We start from the raw sequence: 19360 nt of genomic DNA on the forward strand, positions 1-19360 counted from the left end.
TGTATCTGTCCGGCTTGAGGAGCCATGCAGACATACTGCTTCTGACCTCAGCCTCAGGGAAGTGTGTAGGTCAGTAGCATAAAAGGCCTGCAATTGCCCCAATACAGATTTTTCCCCTTTAGTCATTTGGTAAAATCGGCATTTAATTTCACAGTAAGTTTTAGACCCTGGGTTATAAAGGCCTGTTTATAACAGTTCTCTTACCAGCTTCTAAAACTCATCTTTAACTTTTTTTTTTTAACATCTTTATTGGAGTATAATTGCTTTATAATGGTATGTTAGTTTCAGCTTCACAACAAAATGAATCAGTTATATATATATACATATGTTCCCATATCTCTTCCCGCTTGCATCTCCCTCCCTCCCACCCTCCCTATCCCACCCCTCCAGGCGGTCACAAAGCACCGAGCTGATCTCCCTGTGCTATGCGGCTGCTTCCCACTAGCTATCTACCTTACGTTTGGTAGTGTATATATGTCCATGCCTCTTTCTCGCTTTGTCACCATTTACCCTTCCCCCTCCCCATAGCCTCAAGTCCATTCTGTAGTAAGTCTGTGTCTTTATTCCTGTTTCACCCCTAGGTTTTTCATGGCATTTTTTTCTTAAATTCCATATATATGTGTTAGCATATGGTATTTGTCTCTCTCTTTCTGACTTACTTCACTCTGTATGACAGACCTCATTACAAATAGCTCAATTTCGTTTCTTTTTATGGCTGAGTAATATTCCATTGTATATATGTGCCACATCTTCTTTATCCATTCATCCGATGATGGACACTTAGGTTGTTTCCATCTCTGGGCTATTGTAAATAGAGCTGCAATGAACATTTTGGTACATGACTCTTTTTGAATTATGGTTTTCTCAGGGTATATGCCCAGTAATGGGATTGCTGGGTCATATGGTAGTTCTATTTGTAGCTTTTTAAGGAACCTCCATACTGTTCTCCACAGTGGCTGTATCAATTTACATTCCCACCAACAGTGTAAGAGGGTTCCCTTTTCTCTACACCCTCTCCAGCATTTATTGTTTCTAGATTTTTTGATGATGGCCATTCTGACTGGTGTGAGATGATATCTCATTGTAGTTTTGATTTGCATTTCTCTAATGATTAGTGATGTTGAGCATTCTTTCATGTGTTTGTTGGCACTCTGTATATCTTCTTTGGAGAAATGTCTATTTAGGTCTTCTGCCCATTTTTGGATTGGGTTGTTTGTTTTTTTGTTATTAAGCTGCATGAGCTGCTTATAAATTTTGGAGATTAATCCTTTGTCAGTTGCTTCATTTGCAAATATTTTTTTTCCCATTCTGAGGGTTGTCTTTTGGTCTTCTTTATGGTTTCCTTTGCTGCGCAAAAGCTTTTAAGTTTCATTAGGTCCCATTTGTTTACTTTTGTTTTTATTTCCATTTCTCTAGGAGGTGGATCAAAAAGGATCATGCTGTGATTTATGTCATAGAGTGTCCTGCCTATGTTTTCCTCTAAGAGTTTGATAGTTTCTGGCCTTACATTTAGGTCTTTAATCCATTTCGAGCTTATTTTTGTGTATGGTGTTAGGGAGTGATCTAATCTCATAGTTTTACATGTAGCTGTCCAGTTTTCCCAGCACCACTTATTGAATAGGCTGTCCTTTCTCCACTGTACATTCCTGCCTCCTTTGTCAAAGATAAGGTGACCATATGTGCGTGGGTTTATCTCTGGGCTTTCTATCCTGTTCCATTGATCTATATTTCTGTTTTTGTGCCAGTACCATACTGTCTTGATTACTGTAGCTTTGTAGTATAGTCTGAAGTCAGGAAGCCTGATTCCTCCAGCTCCGTTTTTCGTTCTCAAGATTGCTTTGGCTATTCGGGGTCTTTTGTGTTTCCATACAAATTGTGAAATTTTTTGTTCTAGTTCTGTGAAGAATGCCAGTGTGTCTTTTCATTTTGTTTATGGTTTCCTTTGCTGTGCAAAAGCTTTTTAGTTAGGTCCCATTTTTTCATTTGTGTTTTTATTTTCATTACTCTAGGTGGTGGATCAAAAAAGATCTTGCTGCAATTTATGTCAGAGTGTTCTGCCTACGTTTTCCTCTAAGAGTTTTATAGTATCCAGCCTTACATTTAGGTCTTTAATCCATTTTGAGTTTATTTTTGTGTGTGGTGTTAGGGAGTGTTTTCTTTCTTTTTTTCAGTGATAATACATGGTTTTATAGTAGCAGTAGTATATACAATTTATAAATGAATGTACATATATTGGAGTGCAAGGCAAAATTACAATATTTTACTGATAGCATTCTGGGATCAGAACAGATTCAACTGTGTTAATTTTCTTTTTCTAAGTAACAGCTTACCACAAACTTAACAACTTAAAACACACACATTTATTATCACACAGTTTCCATGGGTCATGAGTCATGAGTACTGGCATGATTTAGCTGTTTTCTCATCTGGAACCTCAACTAGAGAAGTATTCTGCTTCCAGACTCATTCAAGGCTTTTGGAGAATGTATGTCCTTGCAGCATTATGACTGAAGGAGACTCTGAGGTCCCAGAAGCCTTCCTGCCATGTAGTGCTCTCCACAGACAGTTCACAGTATGGCTGTTTGCTTCTTCACAGCCAAAAGGAGAATCTCTCCGGCTCTAGTCAAAGGTGTTGCCTGCGGTGCCAACTCTCTGGTTCCATGGAGTCTGAGCCTGCAACGTGGTGCATGCTGGGCTGGCAGCAGGTGGGGCCTAGGCTCCCATATGGCTGCACCCATAGGCTTTTGGTTTCTGGCTCTGGGCTTCCCTGCATATCCCTGCGGCTGCTATCTACAGAGACCAAATGGGCAAGTTTGGAGACAGTGGTATTTGAGGAAGCTCAAGCTTGCCGTCTTGGAATTTTCCCTGGATCCAAAAAGTTGGTTGTAGCCACAGATAAGAATGAAGTTGCAGCATTAAATTCTCAGACTGGGTAGATAATCTGGTGCCATGTTGATACTGGCACGGCAGAAAGGGCTGTGGACTCCATGCTGCTCCAAGAACTGGATGCAATCACTGGATCGGTTGGAGGCCAAATCCTGCGTTGTTGGGAGATTAAAATTGGGGGCCCAAAGTGGGAGATTATCTAGGACAGTGGCAGTTTCCAGGCAGTTGTGTTGGTGGGTACCTCAGTGAGGTACCTTGCAGTTCTGAAGACCACTCTTGCCCACCATCACCTCTCTGGTGAGCAAAGTCAGAAGCTAAAGTCCTGGAGCAACAGTGTTTGGCAGACAGCAGGCAGGACACAGGAACAAGCTTGGCTCTAATTTCATTCTTTTACATGTAGCTGTCTATTTAATGGATAAAGAAGATGTGGTACATATGTGCAATGGAATATAACTCAACCATAAAAAGGAATGAAATAATGCCATTTGAAGTGAATGGGTGGACCTAGAGATTGTCATACAGGAAGTGAAGTCAGAAAAAGAAAGACAAATATCGTATAATATTGCTTATACGTGGAATCTAGAAAAATGGTACAGATGAACTTATTTGCAAAGCAGAAATAGAGTCACAGATGTAGAAAACAAATTTATGGTTACCCAGGGGCGAAGGGGGAGTGGGATGAATTGGGAGATTGTGATTAACATATATATACTACCTTATATAAAATGGATAACTAATGAGAACCTACTGTATAGCACCAGGAAATCTACTCAGTGTTCTGTGGTGACCTAAATGGGAAGGGAACATAAAAAAGACTGGATATATGTATATGTATAACTGATTCACTTTGCTGTACAACAGAAACTAACACAACATTGTAAAGCAACTATAGCCCAATAAAAAGTAAGAAAAAAGAAAGAATTATAGGTAGGAGCACTCTCATGTTTCTTAAGCTAAAAACTCATTCTTCAACTTTATCCAGTGCCTTACAGTTGGTACTGGCTTTCTCTTAATATCATCAGTACTCTGTTTCACATTTTTAAGATGGTCTTTTTATCAACTATATGCCAATACAAATTAATTAAAAATAAATAAATAAAATGGTCCTTCTGTATTTGCTGGCTTGATAGGGGATGCTGAAATGGCAGCAAAGTGAGTGGTAAGAATCAGAAACCAAAACCTAACTTCAAGCCCAGTCTTTAAAAGTGAAGGTTATAAAGGCTCTGCTGTTACATAGAAAAGTGCTTAAGATATAATGCTCAGTGGAATAAAAAAAGAACCAAAAAGTTAAACATATAGTACAATTCCAACTTAAGAGCTGGAATTACTTGAATAATACTCTAAGTGTAATATACACTTAAATGGAAACATACAAAAATGACATAGTAATGAAATTATGGATATTATTTGGTACTTTGATTTCTTTTCAGAGTTTCATATTACATTATGAAATACTCATATCAAAATATACAATGATAGAGACATTCAGCTTTTCAGTATTTTCAAACACATAACATACCTGCATTTATTTTTATAAGTATTTTTGCGCTATTATTTTAGTTTTCTTAAAAAGATCATAAGTTACAGGCATGTTTAAGTCACATTGGTTAAAATATTTTATTTATAATATTTTGTGTTCATATCAGTTGAATAAATTCTACTCAGTGTTTAAAATATCAGTAAACTTATTTATAGCATAATTATTGTAATAGTAACTAATTATACCTATCGTCTTCTGAAATCTTCTTGGACCTGCAGAATTTTAGCTATAGACAATATATTTTACAAAAAAAACTTCTAAATTTCACAGCTATGTTTTGACAAAAGAGCCAAACTTATAGATAAGAATTTAGAATAGGTTCTGTAAGAATATACCTTCTGTTAGACAAGATTAAAAATAAATCTGTAGCTTTGGGAATGATCTCTTTCCTTCAACTACTATTTGTAGTATTTTAGAATTTTATAATATAAAAATACAGAATATAATTCCCTTTTTTTCAAATAAATTCAATATAAATTTAATAATACAATTTGAGCAATGTGTTGTTAATTAGAGCTATTATGATATTTTAAGGATGTTACCTGAATGTATTTTCACTGTATACTAAGCACAGTGGTTTACTTTGTGGTAGCATTCTTCCAAATACTTAGAGCAAAGAAAAAGAGCAGATTTTTTTTTAAAAAGGTTAAATGCCTACCAAGAAACTAATATTATAATATATTCTTGTGCCACTAAATAAAGTGCCCATCCAAGTGTACCTCCTTCTAGAGATGGCATTCAGCCAAATTGATATTCAAAACCTAGCTTAATGTTCAGAATAAATATTAATGTAGCTATGAAATGATAAATGATAGAAACAGAATATGACCACATGTTGCTCATTGGCATTTGATAAGCTACAGAATAAACAACCTAAGTCATTACTTACAGTTCTTTTCCCATCTTACATATACACACACAAACACACACACAATACATACCTCACACATAATCAAAGCCAAAAGAATTTCGTTATATTAACTTACAAAACTCACCATTTTAAAATTGAAGTTAAATTATACATCTTCTTCCTGAGAACTTCTTTTTCTGAAACCGTTTTAGTTGACTTGAACAGTTTAAATGTTTGACTTTTTGAACACTTTTTCAACCCAGAAGATTTTATGTAAATCGTATCCAGATTAGAAGCATTATATTATATGCAAATTTTTGGAAAACTAAATTATTGAAGAGATATAATACTAAGATAAAGACAATGAATATCTTAACTAGGTGCAAAGTAATCGAATTTGCCGATACCTTGTCATTTGTATAGATATTGTTTCTTTTCTTTTGGTTCTGTGTGCTTGCCTTTTACTTTGCATTTATTTTTTGGATTTTTTTGGCTATTAAAAAATAATTGGTATCTTAAGCCTTGCATTATAGTCTGAGCTGACTGACTGGAGATTATACTGGTAACTTTTGCTGTGTTTGTGGCTACTTGACTATTTTCAAACATAATTCTCAGAAGAAAAACTATATTTCACATTGAAAATATGTGCTCAGGGTCACATATAAGTAAAATAATATTCTGCTATCTATCGCTGAGTAACAACCCATTCCAAAACTTAATGGTGTAAAACAGCAACTGTTGGTCAGAAATTTAAGTAAGGCACTGTGGAAACAGCTTGTCTCTGTTCCTTGATATCTAGGAACCAAGCAGAAAGAGCAGCCCTATTTGGATCATGTTGATCTCATGATAAAGGAAAACAGTAGGGAAGGTGGTATCAACACTCTGGGAAAGGTATGCTGTGGTTCATAAACGTGCTCAGTTTTGCTCACATGTCATTGTATAATACAAGTCACCTGGATAAAGCCACCTTTTATGGAGAGGGGACGAATGCATCCCCAGCAGAAGCACCGCTAGTCACATGGTAATGGGCAAGAATGCACAATTATTTGATCTCATTAACATCTGTGTCTTAGACTCTATCTCATATTAACATCTGTATGTTTCAATCTCTTCAGATAATTCTTAAGATCACAGAGCTTTAGAGGCTACTGTTCTAGGCTCAACCTCTAAGCAAACTAAAAAAAATCACAGATACTTTACAAAGCATTTCTTTGAGCCAACTCCATTTGCTATCTAAATGATACCCATAGATTCATGAGTAAGCCTTTGCCAACAAAAACAATAACATACAAATTATAAATCTTTCATAATGGAAAATGATGACTGATGTTGATTTCCACACTCACCTCTCAGATCAAACTGGCAATTACCAAACAGCTGTCTCAGAACACTACAGGTTTTCAGAGGGAGAATGTCTGTGTGTGTGTGTGTGTGTGTGTGTGTGTGTGTGTGTGTGTGTGTGTGTGTGTGTGTGTGTGTGTGTGTGTGTGTGTCTGGTGTGTAAGCAAATATTTATCTGTGGCTACTTACTTTAATTGCAGCTGCTTATTACCAACAAATGGTGGTTCAACTGAAAGGCGGAGGAAGGGCTGTAGGAATGAAGAGTGTCCGACTCTCTGAGAATGTGAGTAAAAATGGAAATGCAAAGTATTCTTCACATTGAATAATGACAGTCTAATGAAAGATGCTAATGATGAGGTTGTCTACAGTATTGTTTGGTTATCGTTAACAAATCACATTATCTTCCCCTTTCTCTGTAGCAATCAGTCTCCTGAAGCAAACTACATGGTAAATTCTTTTGACAGAAAGCAATTCTTTTTCTTCATTTCCTCCTTAACTCTATAATGAAATCCTAATGAATACTAAAGGTTTCTGTGAGTAGTACAATAATCATCTATTGTATTACTGATTGAAAGGAACTTGCTGCATATTCAGAGAGATATAAAGGATCTGATTTTCAGACAAATAGTTCTGATAGGCAGATTCAGGACAAATCTAAATTGTGTTTAATTATGCTACTGCGCAGTGTTCTTATAACGGTTTTTCGCATGTCAAGTTAATATCCTTAAAATCTTTAAGCACTATTCTAACGTGTAGAGTCTATTTCCTGATTAGCTACATACATTATAATATTATTTCTACATGTTAGCACTCTGGGAATAATGACATAATGGTAGTCTAGGAAGTCAAAATATTGTCCTAAATAAAATCTTTAGGGATAACGTTTTGGAACATGTATGCTTATAGGGAGGGGTGCTCTTCTAGCATTAATTTGATGACCTTTCTAAGAATGAAAATATTTTTGTTTTCATGCACGCAATTGCCTACATGTTTAAACTCGGTTTTGTAAAGGAAACGCATACATATTATGAAAAATGTGCTGTTTCAAGTATGTTTGTTATGGCATTCCCAACCTAATGAATGGCTTGCTGTAGCCAAGAGCTTGAAGCCCCTAACCTGAACACGTGTACATATATTTCATCATGTGTGCTCACTGTACCTTACAATGTTAACGGAGAAAAACATGAATGCATTTAAAAAGTTTGACCTAGAAGAGAAAATGAAAGTGATTTTTAAAATTTAGATTTCAAAATAAATTCAGTTGAAAAATTATTGCTACATGGCACACAGCTAATAGTTTACTGGAAATTTTTGGCCTAATTGCAGTCTATGTCTTTGTAGTCAGTAGCCTCAAAATATAATTTTCTTGAATTTTCACCTTTTGGTGCTCTTTTCATTTTTTTATTAGTTCCTTTTTTTAATCCATCTGATATGTCTGACTAAATATATCTTTTTAAAATTTGATTTGATTTTTTTTAAACATCTTTATTGGAGTATAATTGCTTTACAATGGTGTGTTAGTTTCTGCTTTATAACAAAGTGAATCAGCTATACATATACATATATCCCCATATCTCTTCCCTCTTGCATCTCCCTCCCACCCTGCCTATCCCACCCCTCTAGATGGTCACAAAGCACCGAGCTCATCTCCCTGGGCTATGCAGCTGCTTCCCACTAGCTATCTATTTTACATTTGGTAGTGTATATATGTCCATGCCACTCTCTCACTTCATCCCAGCTTACCCTTCACCCTCCCCATGTCCTCCGGTCTGTTCTCTACATCTGCGTCTTTATTCCTGTCCTGCCCCTATGTTCTTCATAACCATTTTTTTTTCTTTAGATTCCATATATATGTGTTACCATATGGTATTTGTTTTTCTCTTTCTGACTTACTTCACTCTGTATGACAGACTCTAGGTCCATCCACCTGACTACAAAAAACTCAATTTTGTTTCTTTTTATGGCTTAGCCTGTCATGGAAAACTACCCTTTTTTCCCCAAACAATCACAGAATTTAATAAGGCTTGGTGGAAAAGAAAATGGGACAAATGATCCAATGAAAGGTCTTTCATTTGAGCTACTTGCTATTTTGCTATTTCACACTTGTCAGTTCTTTAAATTGCAAAATGAATGACATTGTATATGAGATCAGCTATCAATATAGTTTATCAATACCTTTTTAGCTTGATTTTGTGATTACCATCTTGAAACCACAGGTCATTCACTTAAAGTTTTAAGTGGTGTATCTTCTGTGATTACTCTGATTTGATTCCACAATTTTCAAATCCTGAGGTCAAGTGATAGAGTCAATATAGGAAAAAATATATATAACTTTCTTTCCAAAACTATTTCTTCTAAGTTGTCTTGTCAGATTTGTATACTTGTGTAGGACATAAACATAATATACAGCAACAAATACTGTAAGGTACACTTTGATTGAGGAAATAATGATGCCTTATATAATTATGAAGAATGAATTCAAGGGAATTCTCTTGCAGTCCAGTGGTTAGGACTCCACACTTTCACTGTGGAGGGCCCAGGTTTAGTCCGTGGTGGGGAAACTAATATCCTGCAAGCCACGGTGTGGCCAAAAAAAAAAAAAAAAAAAAAGAATGAAGTCAAAATGAGCCACCTAAAATTGGTCTTGGATTTTGGGATTTTGAAGGGATAAATTAAAACTCACTATACAAATACATGAATTATCAGATACTCATAAAAGAAGAGGTTAATCATCTTTAAAGGGGTGTCTGAGAACTACAAAAGCACTGAAGTATAATCAAGGTGATGAGGGTATAATCTCCTACGGTCAGTACTAGAATATGATTGTAATTAAGAAAGGTGGCACCCAATCAACTCTATTATAAACTATCAAAAGAAGGCAAGTATCTAGAGTTAAATACATGAAAAGATAATTTAAAGAAGTGAAAATACAAATGACTAATGAATAAAGTCTCAAGTTCAGCTAGTAACTTAATTAAAATAATAGTGAGATGTCATTTTTACCTATCAAATTGTCAAAGATTATGAATAGAGTAATACCAAATGTCTGCAAATGTTCAACAAGAAAATTTATCTCATACATTTCTGGTGGCATGTAAGGTTTTGTCTATTCCGGAATGCAGTTAGTATATATAACTTTTAAATATATTTATAATATTTTGATTAAATCCACTTTTAAGTTATTTATGATGAGAGTGTCCTAAAGGTGATAATAATAATAAAATGTATAAATAATCAAAATATCAAAAGTAGGAAACCAATGAAATACATTTTCTAATATGATGGATAATTAGTCTTTAATTATGTTTTTGGAGAACTTAAGGACATGTTAAGTAAGAAAAACAATGTATAAAAATGTGCATGTGTATTCAATTATGGTTTTCATTACATACATCTATATGCATGGAAAAATGCTAGTAGGAAATATTAAAATGTTAAGGGTTATATTTATATTCTGAAATTGCAGTTAATGCTTATTATTAATGTATATATAATGGTTAGGCAATAATGATTTACATTTACTTAGTATTCTTTACAAATAATTTTCCAAACTTTATGTAGATCTCTGGGACTTGTTTTTTTTAAAAAAATAACAATGGTAATATGATTTAATCACATTGTTGTGTGTAATTATAGTTCATCTCTTTTTATTGCTCATACCAGTTGGTTTTTGCTATATAACAACCATCCCAAAACGTATTGGCTTCAAAGAGCAATCACATACTAGCCCACTGTTCTTTGGGTCAACAACTTAGGTTGAGTTCCAACAGGCAGTACCTATGCTGGTTGCACAGTGCACACACACAAGCAGCTGCAATCAGCTCATAGTTTTATTTGGAGTGTGGTTGTTCTAGTGGCATTCTTTACTTGTTTGATGATAGTACTGGTGGTTATTAGGTGATAGCTGTCAGCTCGGGGTGATAGAGTTAACTGGAACACGTGTCTCCAGTAGATTAGCCTGGGCTTAAACACACAGTGGCAGTTGCAAGTTTTCTGTGAAAAGCACTTTTTAAGTTTCTGCTTGCATCACATTTGCTATCATCTTATTGGCCAAAGCATGTGCTCCAGAGTCAGCATGCAAAGGTACTAAACAAGGACAAGTCTAAGGAGGAATAAACAAAATTAGGGACCATTACTGCTAAAAAGTACCAGACCCTTCAATTTTATTCCATATATACCACAATTTACTTATCCATTGTCCTGTTTACAGATATTTAGATGGTTTCTGGGATTTGTTGTTATGAATAAGGTTATTAGGAATGCTTCTATATATGTGTACTGTTCTTGGTGCAAAAAATCCTTCAAGATATAACTAAGAGGGGAACTGCTGGGAAAGTATATGAATAGTCAGTTGTATAGGATAATGTGCCATCTTTTCCCCAAATTATACTCTCACTGGCAATGGACAAGACAGAAAATTGAAACACATCATCACCAAAACTCACTGCAGTTGAAAAAAAAATAAGACTGTTTTGTCTTCAATATTGAAAAATAACAATTAAATTACAATATAACAAGTATAATTTTAGTTATATAGGGAATAGGCTATGTGAAACTTAGAGAATATGAATGTTAGTGTATATAATTGCTTGCTCAGCTATTATTCATTCACAAACATCTGTTAAGTACTTAACAGGACACTGTGTTAAGGGATAAAGACATATTTTTTTAAAAAGGAATGATCCTTGCCTTCAAGGATGTAATGATTAATTTTTTTTTTTTTTTTTTTTTTGCGGTACGCGGGCCTCTCACTGTTGTGGCGTCTCCCGTTGCGGAGCACAGGCTCCGGACGCTCAGGCTCAGCGGCCATGGCTCACGGGCCCAGCCACTCCACGGCATGTGGGATATTCCCGGACCGGGGCACGAACCCGTGTCCCCTGCATAATATTTAATGCAGGGGGCACGAACCCGTGTCCCCTGCATAATATTTAATCTGGGTGCCATGGGGCACCCAGATTAAATATTATTTCTGGATGTGTTTTTGAGGGTGTTTCCAGATGAGATCAGCAACTGCGTCCATGATCTCAGTCAAGTAGATTTCCCTCCCCAATGTAGGGTGGGCATCATCCAATCTATTGAGGGCCTGAATAGAACAAAAACCAGAAAAAGGAAGAATTCACCCTTTTTTTACTTCCTACCTGCCTAGTTGACTTGGAACATCTCATCTTAACATTTCCAGCCCTCAGAATGGGATTTTTTTAGACGCATTCTGACAACTATTTTATTCATGCTGTTTCCATGAGGGGAAATTACACCACCTTTCCTGGGTCTCCAGCTTGCAGACAACAGATAGTGGGACTTCTTAGCTTCCACAGTCACATGAGCCAAATCCTCATAATAAATCTCCATACTACAAGTTCTGTTTGGAGAAACCTGGCTAATGCAAAGGGCTTGTGGATAGAAGCATGTAGAAAAACTAAGCATTAACAGCAGTAGCTGACACTTACATAGAGCCTTCTGTATACTAGATGTATATTATATATACATATACACACAGACATCCCCATACTCAGGTATTGTACCTGACTATCAAAGATCTCATATATATAGTAAGGAGACTCATGAAAAGAGAAATTCTTATAAAGTAATATTTAAGATTTGAATGATACATTTTTTAAAGCAACGTAAGTCTGATAAGAGATAAGGAAAAATATCCTTTCCTTAGAAGATAGAATTAGGATATAAATGGGGAAAAAAAAAGAACTGGAGAAATGATGGAGAATAATTACAAGGAAAGTTCAAAGAAAGACTGGTTTAAACATTCCTTGTAAATTATCTCTATTTTGATTAGCTGGTGATTCTTGCTCTGACACATGGATTACAGAGCTGGAAGAAAGGTGAGGGAAAAAAAGAAATACCAGACACTTAAATTATAACCCAGTAAAAAGGTCAAAGAAATGCTAGTTAACACTTTATTTCTTAGGGTAGATGAAATATGAAAAGAACTAAAAGCTCAAAAACAGAAAGAAGAGCCTTTGCCATGTAAGGGCCAAAGTCAAATGGGTGCCCAGAGGAATAATAAAAATGCCCTTCTTTTAACAAGCAAAAAAATTCAAAAATAAAGCTTAACAATACAAATAGCAAACAGCCATCAGTGTGACTAGGTGTTCATTTTGTGGTCCTGCTTTATCAGTTATTGTGTTTTCCAGTCAGTTATAGTGTTAAATATCACCCAACAGATTAGATTTCAGTGGCACAATTCCAGCTAACTTGAAATTAGTCATGATAATGAGGAGAAAGAAGCTTCTGGACAGCTCCCAAGCTTCATTCATTTGTAAGTTCTGAATTTTTGAATCAAAACTTTGTAAGGACTAAAAGCGTTTTTAAAAAAGGATAAATATAGTTTTCACCATTTTTAAAATGACCTATTGCTTTTATAATACAGATACAGAGGAATAAAAAAAGCTAAATCACAGGAGTTTGGAAGAGAAAAGAAAGGGAAACATCTGAATATCTGTGCAGTAGCCAAATATCTGACTTTTTCCATTTAATGCTCGTACCAGTCAATGTAAGCCAGCTTTACCAATATAACAAACTCTGCTACAGTCTCAGTGGCTTAAAACTATAAAAGTTTATCCTCATGTTACCTGTCTGCTAAGGGTTTGCTGAGGTTTCTGCTCTGTGTGATCCTCATGATGAAACACCTAGTACAACATTGCCAGTAATCAAGGCAGAGAGAAATAGAAGGTCGAAAATCATGCAGGTAACATATAACAATTATGCCTATATTTTATTGGCCAAAGTAGACATATGGCACACCTAACTCCACAAGAACAGAGGCATGCAATCCAACCATGTACATAAGAAAAAAATAGAAATATTTGCTGGATAGAAATAGCAAACACCACAAGGCTCATAAAAGTCCATTTTAGTAATGAAATTAAGCCCCAGGGAGGTCAAACAACCACTCAATGACACTTGTTAGTGGAATAGCCAGTTTTGAAATCCAGGCATTTCTGACTTCAGGATGTGAATTGGGAAATGGGTAGGATGAATGCTTGATTAATTCAATGTTGCAAAGTCCTTGGTACTGGAAGTTGCCTTACCTGTGTAACAGCAGCATCACTTAAGAATTTAATAGAAATGTACAATCTCAGCCCCACCCAAGATACTGAACCAGAATTTGCCTTGTAATAAGGTCTCTTGGCAATTCATCTGTACTTAAAGTTTGAGAAGCCCTGTCTTAAACTTCTTTGTCTTTGAGCACACATGAAGTCTCATCGGAAGTAACCCATGGCTGTCCCCTGCTCCAAGCCTATACCTATCCATTTAGAAAGTCTTCCCCCCAAATTTCCCATCACCACCACTACCCAATCATTTCTGGGACCCTATGTAGGAATGTGATAAGGATAACCGTCTTCCCTCAACTTTAATACACCTCTGTTTACTCTCCCCGCTGTCTTTCTCCAGGCACAGTGACCTCTCTTTCCTGTGTCTGCTAGCCCACAGAATAACAAATATGTCCTATTATCTGTAACACAGCTGAGGAAATGGGTGAAGAATGGACCTCTCTGGAAATCGCATTACAACTGACTATCTGGGCCTCTAAGCAGCACTGCTTATGCCCAGAATCAAACACATTCATATACGTACACAGCTTCTACAGCTGTTCCTTTGAGCAACACTTTTTAAATGGCTCAAGTCAGTCTATTGACCAAATGTAGGCAATGATGAAGGGATGAGAGAGAACTTTTTCTCATCTCTGTTGTGCTCATAGTTACTCTCTTTTATCTTCCTAAGAATGTCAACCCCCAAAGAACTGTTGTGCACCATACACCCAATTCAACAACAAAAAAGTGAAACTCTCTCATGCATACTAGTAATTCATGTAAATAACACTTGGGGTAAGGGGTATTCAGATCAGCAGAAATTATCTCTTACAATTAACATATATCTAGGATACTAAATAGAAAATAATCATTTTGAATAAACCTAAAGGCCCTCTTATTTTGACAAGTGGTATTGCTTCATACTACTTCTATTCAAATAATTATAGAGAACATTATCCTCGAGTGTCTTGGAATCTTTCTGCTATTAAAAACAAGGCAACAGACCCGAAATGGAGTTGCTTATGCTAAACCTCACACCACCACCAAGACTTCACTTAATTACAGTTTCTGCTTTCCCAGAAATGGAATCTTAAACCAGTCAATCAGGAATTGTCTGATCAGCACTAGTTAAGTAATCTGCCTGTCAGACCCCTGTCATCTCCTAAAAGAAAGTAACTTGGTCACAATCAACCCACTTCTTTGCCTAGTATAACTTCCTTGTTCCTGCTCCCTTCTGTATATAAAAGTTTTTCATTTTATACAGGTCCTCAGAGCTCCTTTCTATCTGCTAGTTTCAATACTAACTGATTGGAATTCATTTTTGCCCAAATAAACCCTTAAAATTTTTAATATGACTCATAAAGTTTATCTCTTAATATTGTTATACATAATAATAAATTGAAACTTTAAAGAAAACCTATAACTAATAAAGAAATAATGAAACAGAATGAAAAAGGAAAGCCTAATAATAAGTATACATCAGGAGGACAGGGTGTGCTACATGAAATACAAGCAGACTTGGGTTTTCCTGCATAAGACTACCCTTATTCATTATAATTAGCAATAATTGTGCCTTGGATAAACCTCATTGGCTACAATACTGTCACTGTGCAAAGCTTCCCCTTATTCATTTTACAACCAAATCCCTCCTCCTCCAAATTGTCATTGGGATGCCCATCTAAATATAACATTTCCCAAACCATGTGAACAAGTGTTAGCCAAAGGGATGTGAGCAGCTTTCAGGTCACATTCTTAAAAGGAAGCTACTTGCCTTTCACTTGTTCTTTTCACCTAGGAAGTATCAACAACTGGAACCAGGGATGGAATCTATGCTGATGATGGAAAAGCAACTCTTCCAAATCCCACTATGTTGCAATCTTAGAATTTTATGCAGCAGAGACATAAATCTTCTGTCATGTTTAAGTCACTGCTAATTGGTCTTTGAATCAATATTTAACTAATATAGGACTTAATATAAACAATTGTGAGTTTTTTCCCCAACAAAATCTAACCTCTGATAGAATACCCATATAACTGAGGATCTTGCTTTGCCTGATGAGTGAGAACTAAAAACAACAGAATTATTACAAAAAAAAGAAGGAAAAGACAGCTGTATTTAACTTTAGAAAAGTAAATATTCTTTATTTTTTGAAAAATGAATTTGGAAGAGTTTAAAATTTTCATAAACATAATATCAGATTTATTTGCAAAATATTTTGGATGAAGCAAGCAAGGATCTTCTAAGTCTACACATTTTATTTATGTTTTTATTCAACTAAATGCACTATGTGAATTGTCCTGTTTCTGTGAATGAGCTCATCATTTTCTCTGGCTCCAAACCATCTTGCGAGCCTTCCTTCTTCCCTCTTCTGCCATCCTATTAGTCTCTTCTTCCTTTGTTGTAGAGCCTCCCATATGAATTCTTTCTCTTTTATGTCACTGCTGTATCCATATCATTACCCACTTCTTCCAGGGTTCTTATAAAACTCTCTAAGTGGCCATTACTCCAGCTGCCTCTAACACCTTGTCTTTTTATTCTACCAGTTCAAAACTTATGGAGAAAAACTGTTTTTTATATCTTCATTGTGCAAATCATTCCCTTCATCAGATACTTTCAAAAGTTAACATGTAGGGCTTCCCTGGTGGCGCAGTGGTTGAGAGTCCGCCTGCCGATGCAGGGGACGCGGGTTCGTGCCCCGGTCTGGGAAGATCCCACATGCCGCGGAGCGGCTGGGCCCGTGAGCCATGGCCACTGAGCCTGCGTGTCCGGAGCCTGTGCTCCGCAACGGGAGACGCCACAACAGTGAGAGGCCCGCGTACCACACACACACAAAAAAAAGTTAACATATAAATTTCAGTCTTCTTAGACACTTTGTTATTTAATCTCCATCCATCGTTATTTCCTGAATACAAAACACGTAGTCACACCTCCATTTTGCTCAGTCCATACTCTGCCTGAAAAGTATTTTTGATTCAAAGCCTACATCATGGCCTGCCCTTTTCATAAGATCTTCAACTGTCCTAGGGGCTCAGCCTCTCTTCTGAATTCATAGTGTTCTTATATGTTCCAAGCATCTAGACCCTCTACTATATCTCATCCTTCAAGAAACAGTAGAAGACACCAATCAGTTGAAATCTATATCTAACTTACTGTGCAGGTGGCACTATGTTTGGTGGTAGGAATTCAAAGAAAAGATATGATAGCTGCTGCCTTTGAGAGGCTTACAGACAATTTGGAAAGATATTTAAAAAGCAAATCACAATACAAGATTGTACAGAGTTCTTAGAATTCAGAAGTTGGACACATTTAAGGTTGTGGCTCTTACTCCAGCCCCTGGGATTTTATCACCTTATTTGTCATTCTTCTCCCCCAAATTAAATTGTTTTAAAAACTACCCTAAGAACTTATATTTAAACCTCTTTGAATTAATAAACCTTAAAAGACTAATAACATCTATAACCTTTATGTTGAATAAACATATCTCTCCCACTTTTCATTCAAATGGTACCTGTTTGGGAAAAGAAGATTTTTTTCATGTGTCTGAATGAAAAGTGTGATGACTCCGTGCTTTCCTTTTTATCCTTAGGGAGTAAAAAAAAAATCCCACAATCACTTTAAATAACTAAATGCCTTTTGTATTAATAAAAATATCCAATTCCAAATAGGAATCAACATTCTAAACCTGAATCAAATTGAGTCTTCTCCCTCACATACCACCTCGGGAATCACTGAAAGCAGAATGTAGGCAGAAGGAGTGGGGTATAATTTTTCTTTTCTCCTTCTACACTTCGTTCTCCAATTCCCCCTCTTTGATTTTGGCAACCACAGTTTCTGAACCTGCCCATGTCAAAATAGAGCATAGATGAGAGGGACAGGAAATATCTAACTCACTCTTGTGAGGAGGTCTCCCACTCTTTCAGTCAGGTGGATTTAATGCTAACTTTCTCACTCCTTGCTACTTTTGCAGATTCTTTGGAAATCTTGTTCATTATCCTCTTACCTGAAGTTTTCTTGACCCACACACAAAGGCACTATATGTTGGTGTTAGCTCACTCCCTTTTCAGTTTTTATAAATTGGAGATCTACCTCTAGCTTCTCCTTTGCTGAGTCCAGTTCACCCATCTAGGAGCAAGCCTGCATAGGACACACACTAGTCTTCCTTGCCCATCTCCTACATCTGGGAAATGAGGGGGAAACATTCATTCTTTGATCAGACGAATGAAGAATGCAGGCTAATCCCAGCCTAAGCAGACCACTGGCACATCTCTCACCTGCTAGATTTCTCAGGCATGTGTGAGACACTGATCATTATGTTGCCTTAATTCAGGATATCAAGCTCTCCTAGTTTGGGATGTCAGATTTAACAAATTAAAGTACAGGCATCCAGTTAAATTTGAATTGAAGATAATCAACAAATATTTTTAGTAGAAGTATGTTCCCTACAATATTTTGGATATACATTTTACTAAAAGATCATTTGTTGTTTATCTGCAATAGCAATTGAACTTTAGCTTCCATGTTTAGTATTTTATCTAGAAATTCTACTCCCTAGTAGCTCTGTTAATGTCACTCTTCTGACCTGAAGTGAGGAGGGGACTCCCCCAACCATTGACTTTGGGGATGAATCTCTCAGTTCAACTTTATACAAAGAAATACTTTTCCTAAGTCCCCTATCAATCTTCATTCTTTGAAATATTTTGAATAGTCAACCTTAGGGATGATAACCTTTCTTAATATTTCCTTTGGAAATTTGCATCTTGATTTGGTGGGGATGCAAGGTTAAAAGGACTCTCATGTATTGCTGGTAAAAATGTTAATTGTTACAACCATGTTGGTTTGCAACCTGACAAAATCCATTAAAATAAAAATTACATACACACTTTGGAGACTCCTTTCCTGAGAATCATTATATACATATAAAATGACACTAGTATAAAATGTTTCATAACAAGGATATCCTAGCAGTATTGGTTCATAGAAGCAAAAAAGAAAACAAAAATCAGTAAAAATTTAAATCACCATCAATAGAGGAATAACTGAATAATTTATGGTACAAAGCTCACTCTGAAATATTGAAAAGAATAAATGAGAACTATTCCAATTGATTTGGAGAGATTTCCATAAGGTATAGTTGAGGAAACCTTTTAAATTCATCAAAAAGTACATGTTTCTAAAATAAATGAATTATCACGATAGAAATCTCTATTTATAATTTTTCCTATAGCTACAGAAAAAAGGAGAAAATATGGAAGACTACATGTAATTGTGTTTATGACAGATCATGGGGAGTACATATATTAGGTTTGCAGAGTCTGGTGGGAGGGAAGATTTTTTTTTTTTTGCTAAAAATAAACTTCTCTTTTCCAGTGTAAAAATTCTACTTTCAAAAGCTCTTTTGCAAAGTATCGATCCTTTCCATTAAACCAGACCTAGATCTAGCCTTTATTATTGACTTTAGCATACAGCCTTTTACCCTAAGGCTTCAGGATAACTCTGCCTAAGTAAATTGTTCAATCATTAACATAGTTTAATTCCACAGACAAAGCTTTAGTCATTTATAGGCACATATGGTAACCAAAAATAATAATAATAACTTTATTGTAAATCTTAAAAGGCAGACAAGCTGACTTTTAGGGAAACAATAGTAAATAGATAAAATTTAAATTATCTAACAGGAACTCCCTCAGTTTGCT

The 19360-nt window shown here is 35.9% G+C and overlaps 1 long non-coding RNA gene and 1 pseudogene across 1 annotated transcript in view; one reads left to right on the top strand and one right to left on the bottom strand.

Moving 5' to 3' along the window:
• The window catches only part of LOC132528773 (uncharacterized), a 114805-nt gene extending 107906 nt beyond the window's left edge, over positions 1–6899 (top strand). Inside the window, exon 3 of the long non-coding RNA XR_009543294.1 lies at positions 6818–6899. This is a non-coding gene — a long non-coding RNA (uncharacterized LOC132528773). The remainder of the gene's footprint in view (positions 1–6817) is intronic.
• An 8311-nt stretch (positions 6900–15210) lies between these two features.
• LOC132530095 (U4 spliceosomal RNA) lies at positions 15211–15284 on the bottom strand (annotated as a pseudogene).
• Between the last annotated feature and the right edge of the window lie 4076 nt (positions 15285–19360).

Source organism: Lagenorhynchus albirostris, chromosome 11 (assembly GCF_949774975.1).
Source record: "Lagenorhynchus albirostris chromosome 11, mLagAlb1.1, whole genome shotgun sequence".
Taxonomy (NCBI): domain Eukaryota; kingdom Metazoa; phylum Chordata; class Mammalia; order Artiodactyla; family Delphinidae; genus Lagenorhynchus; species Lagenorhynchus albirostris.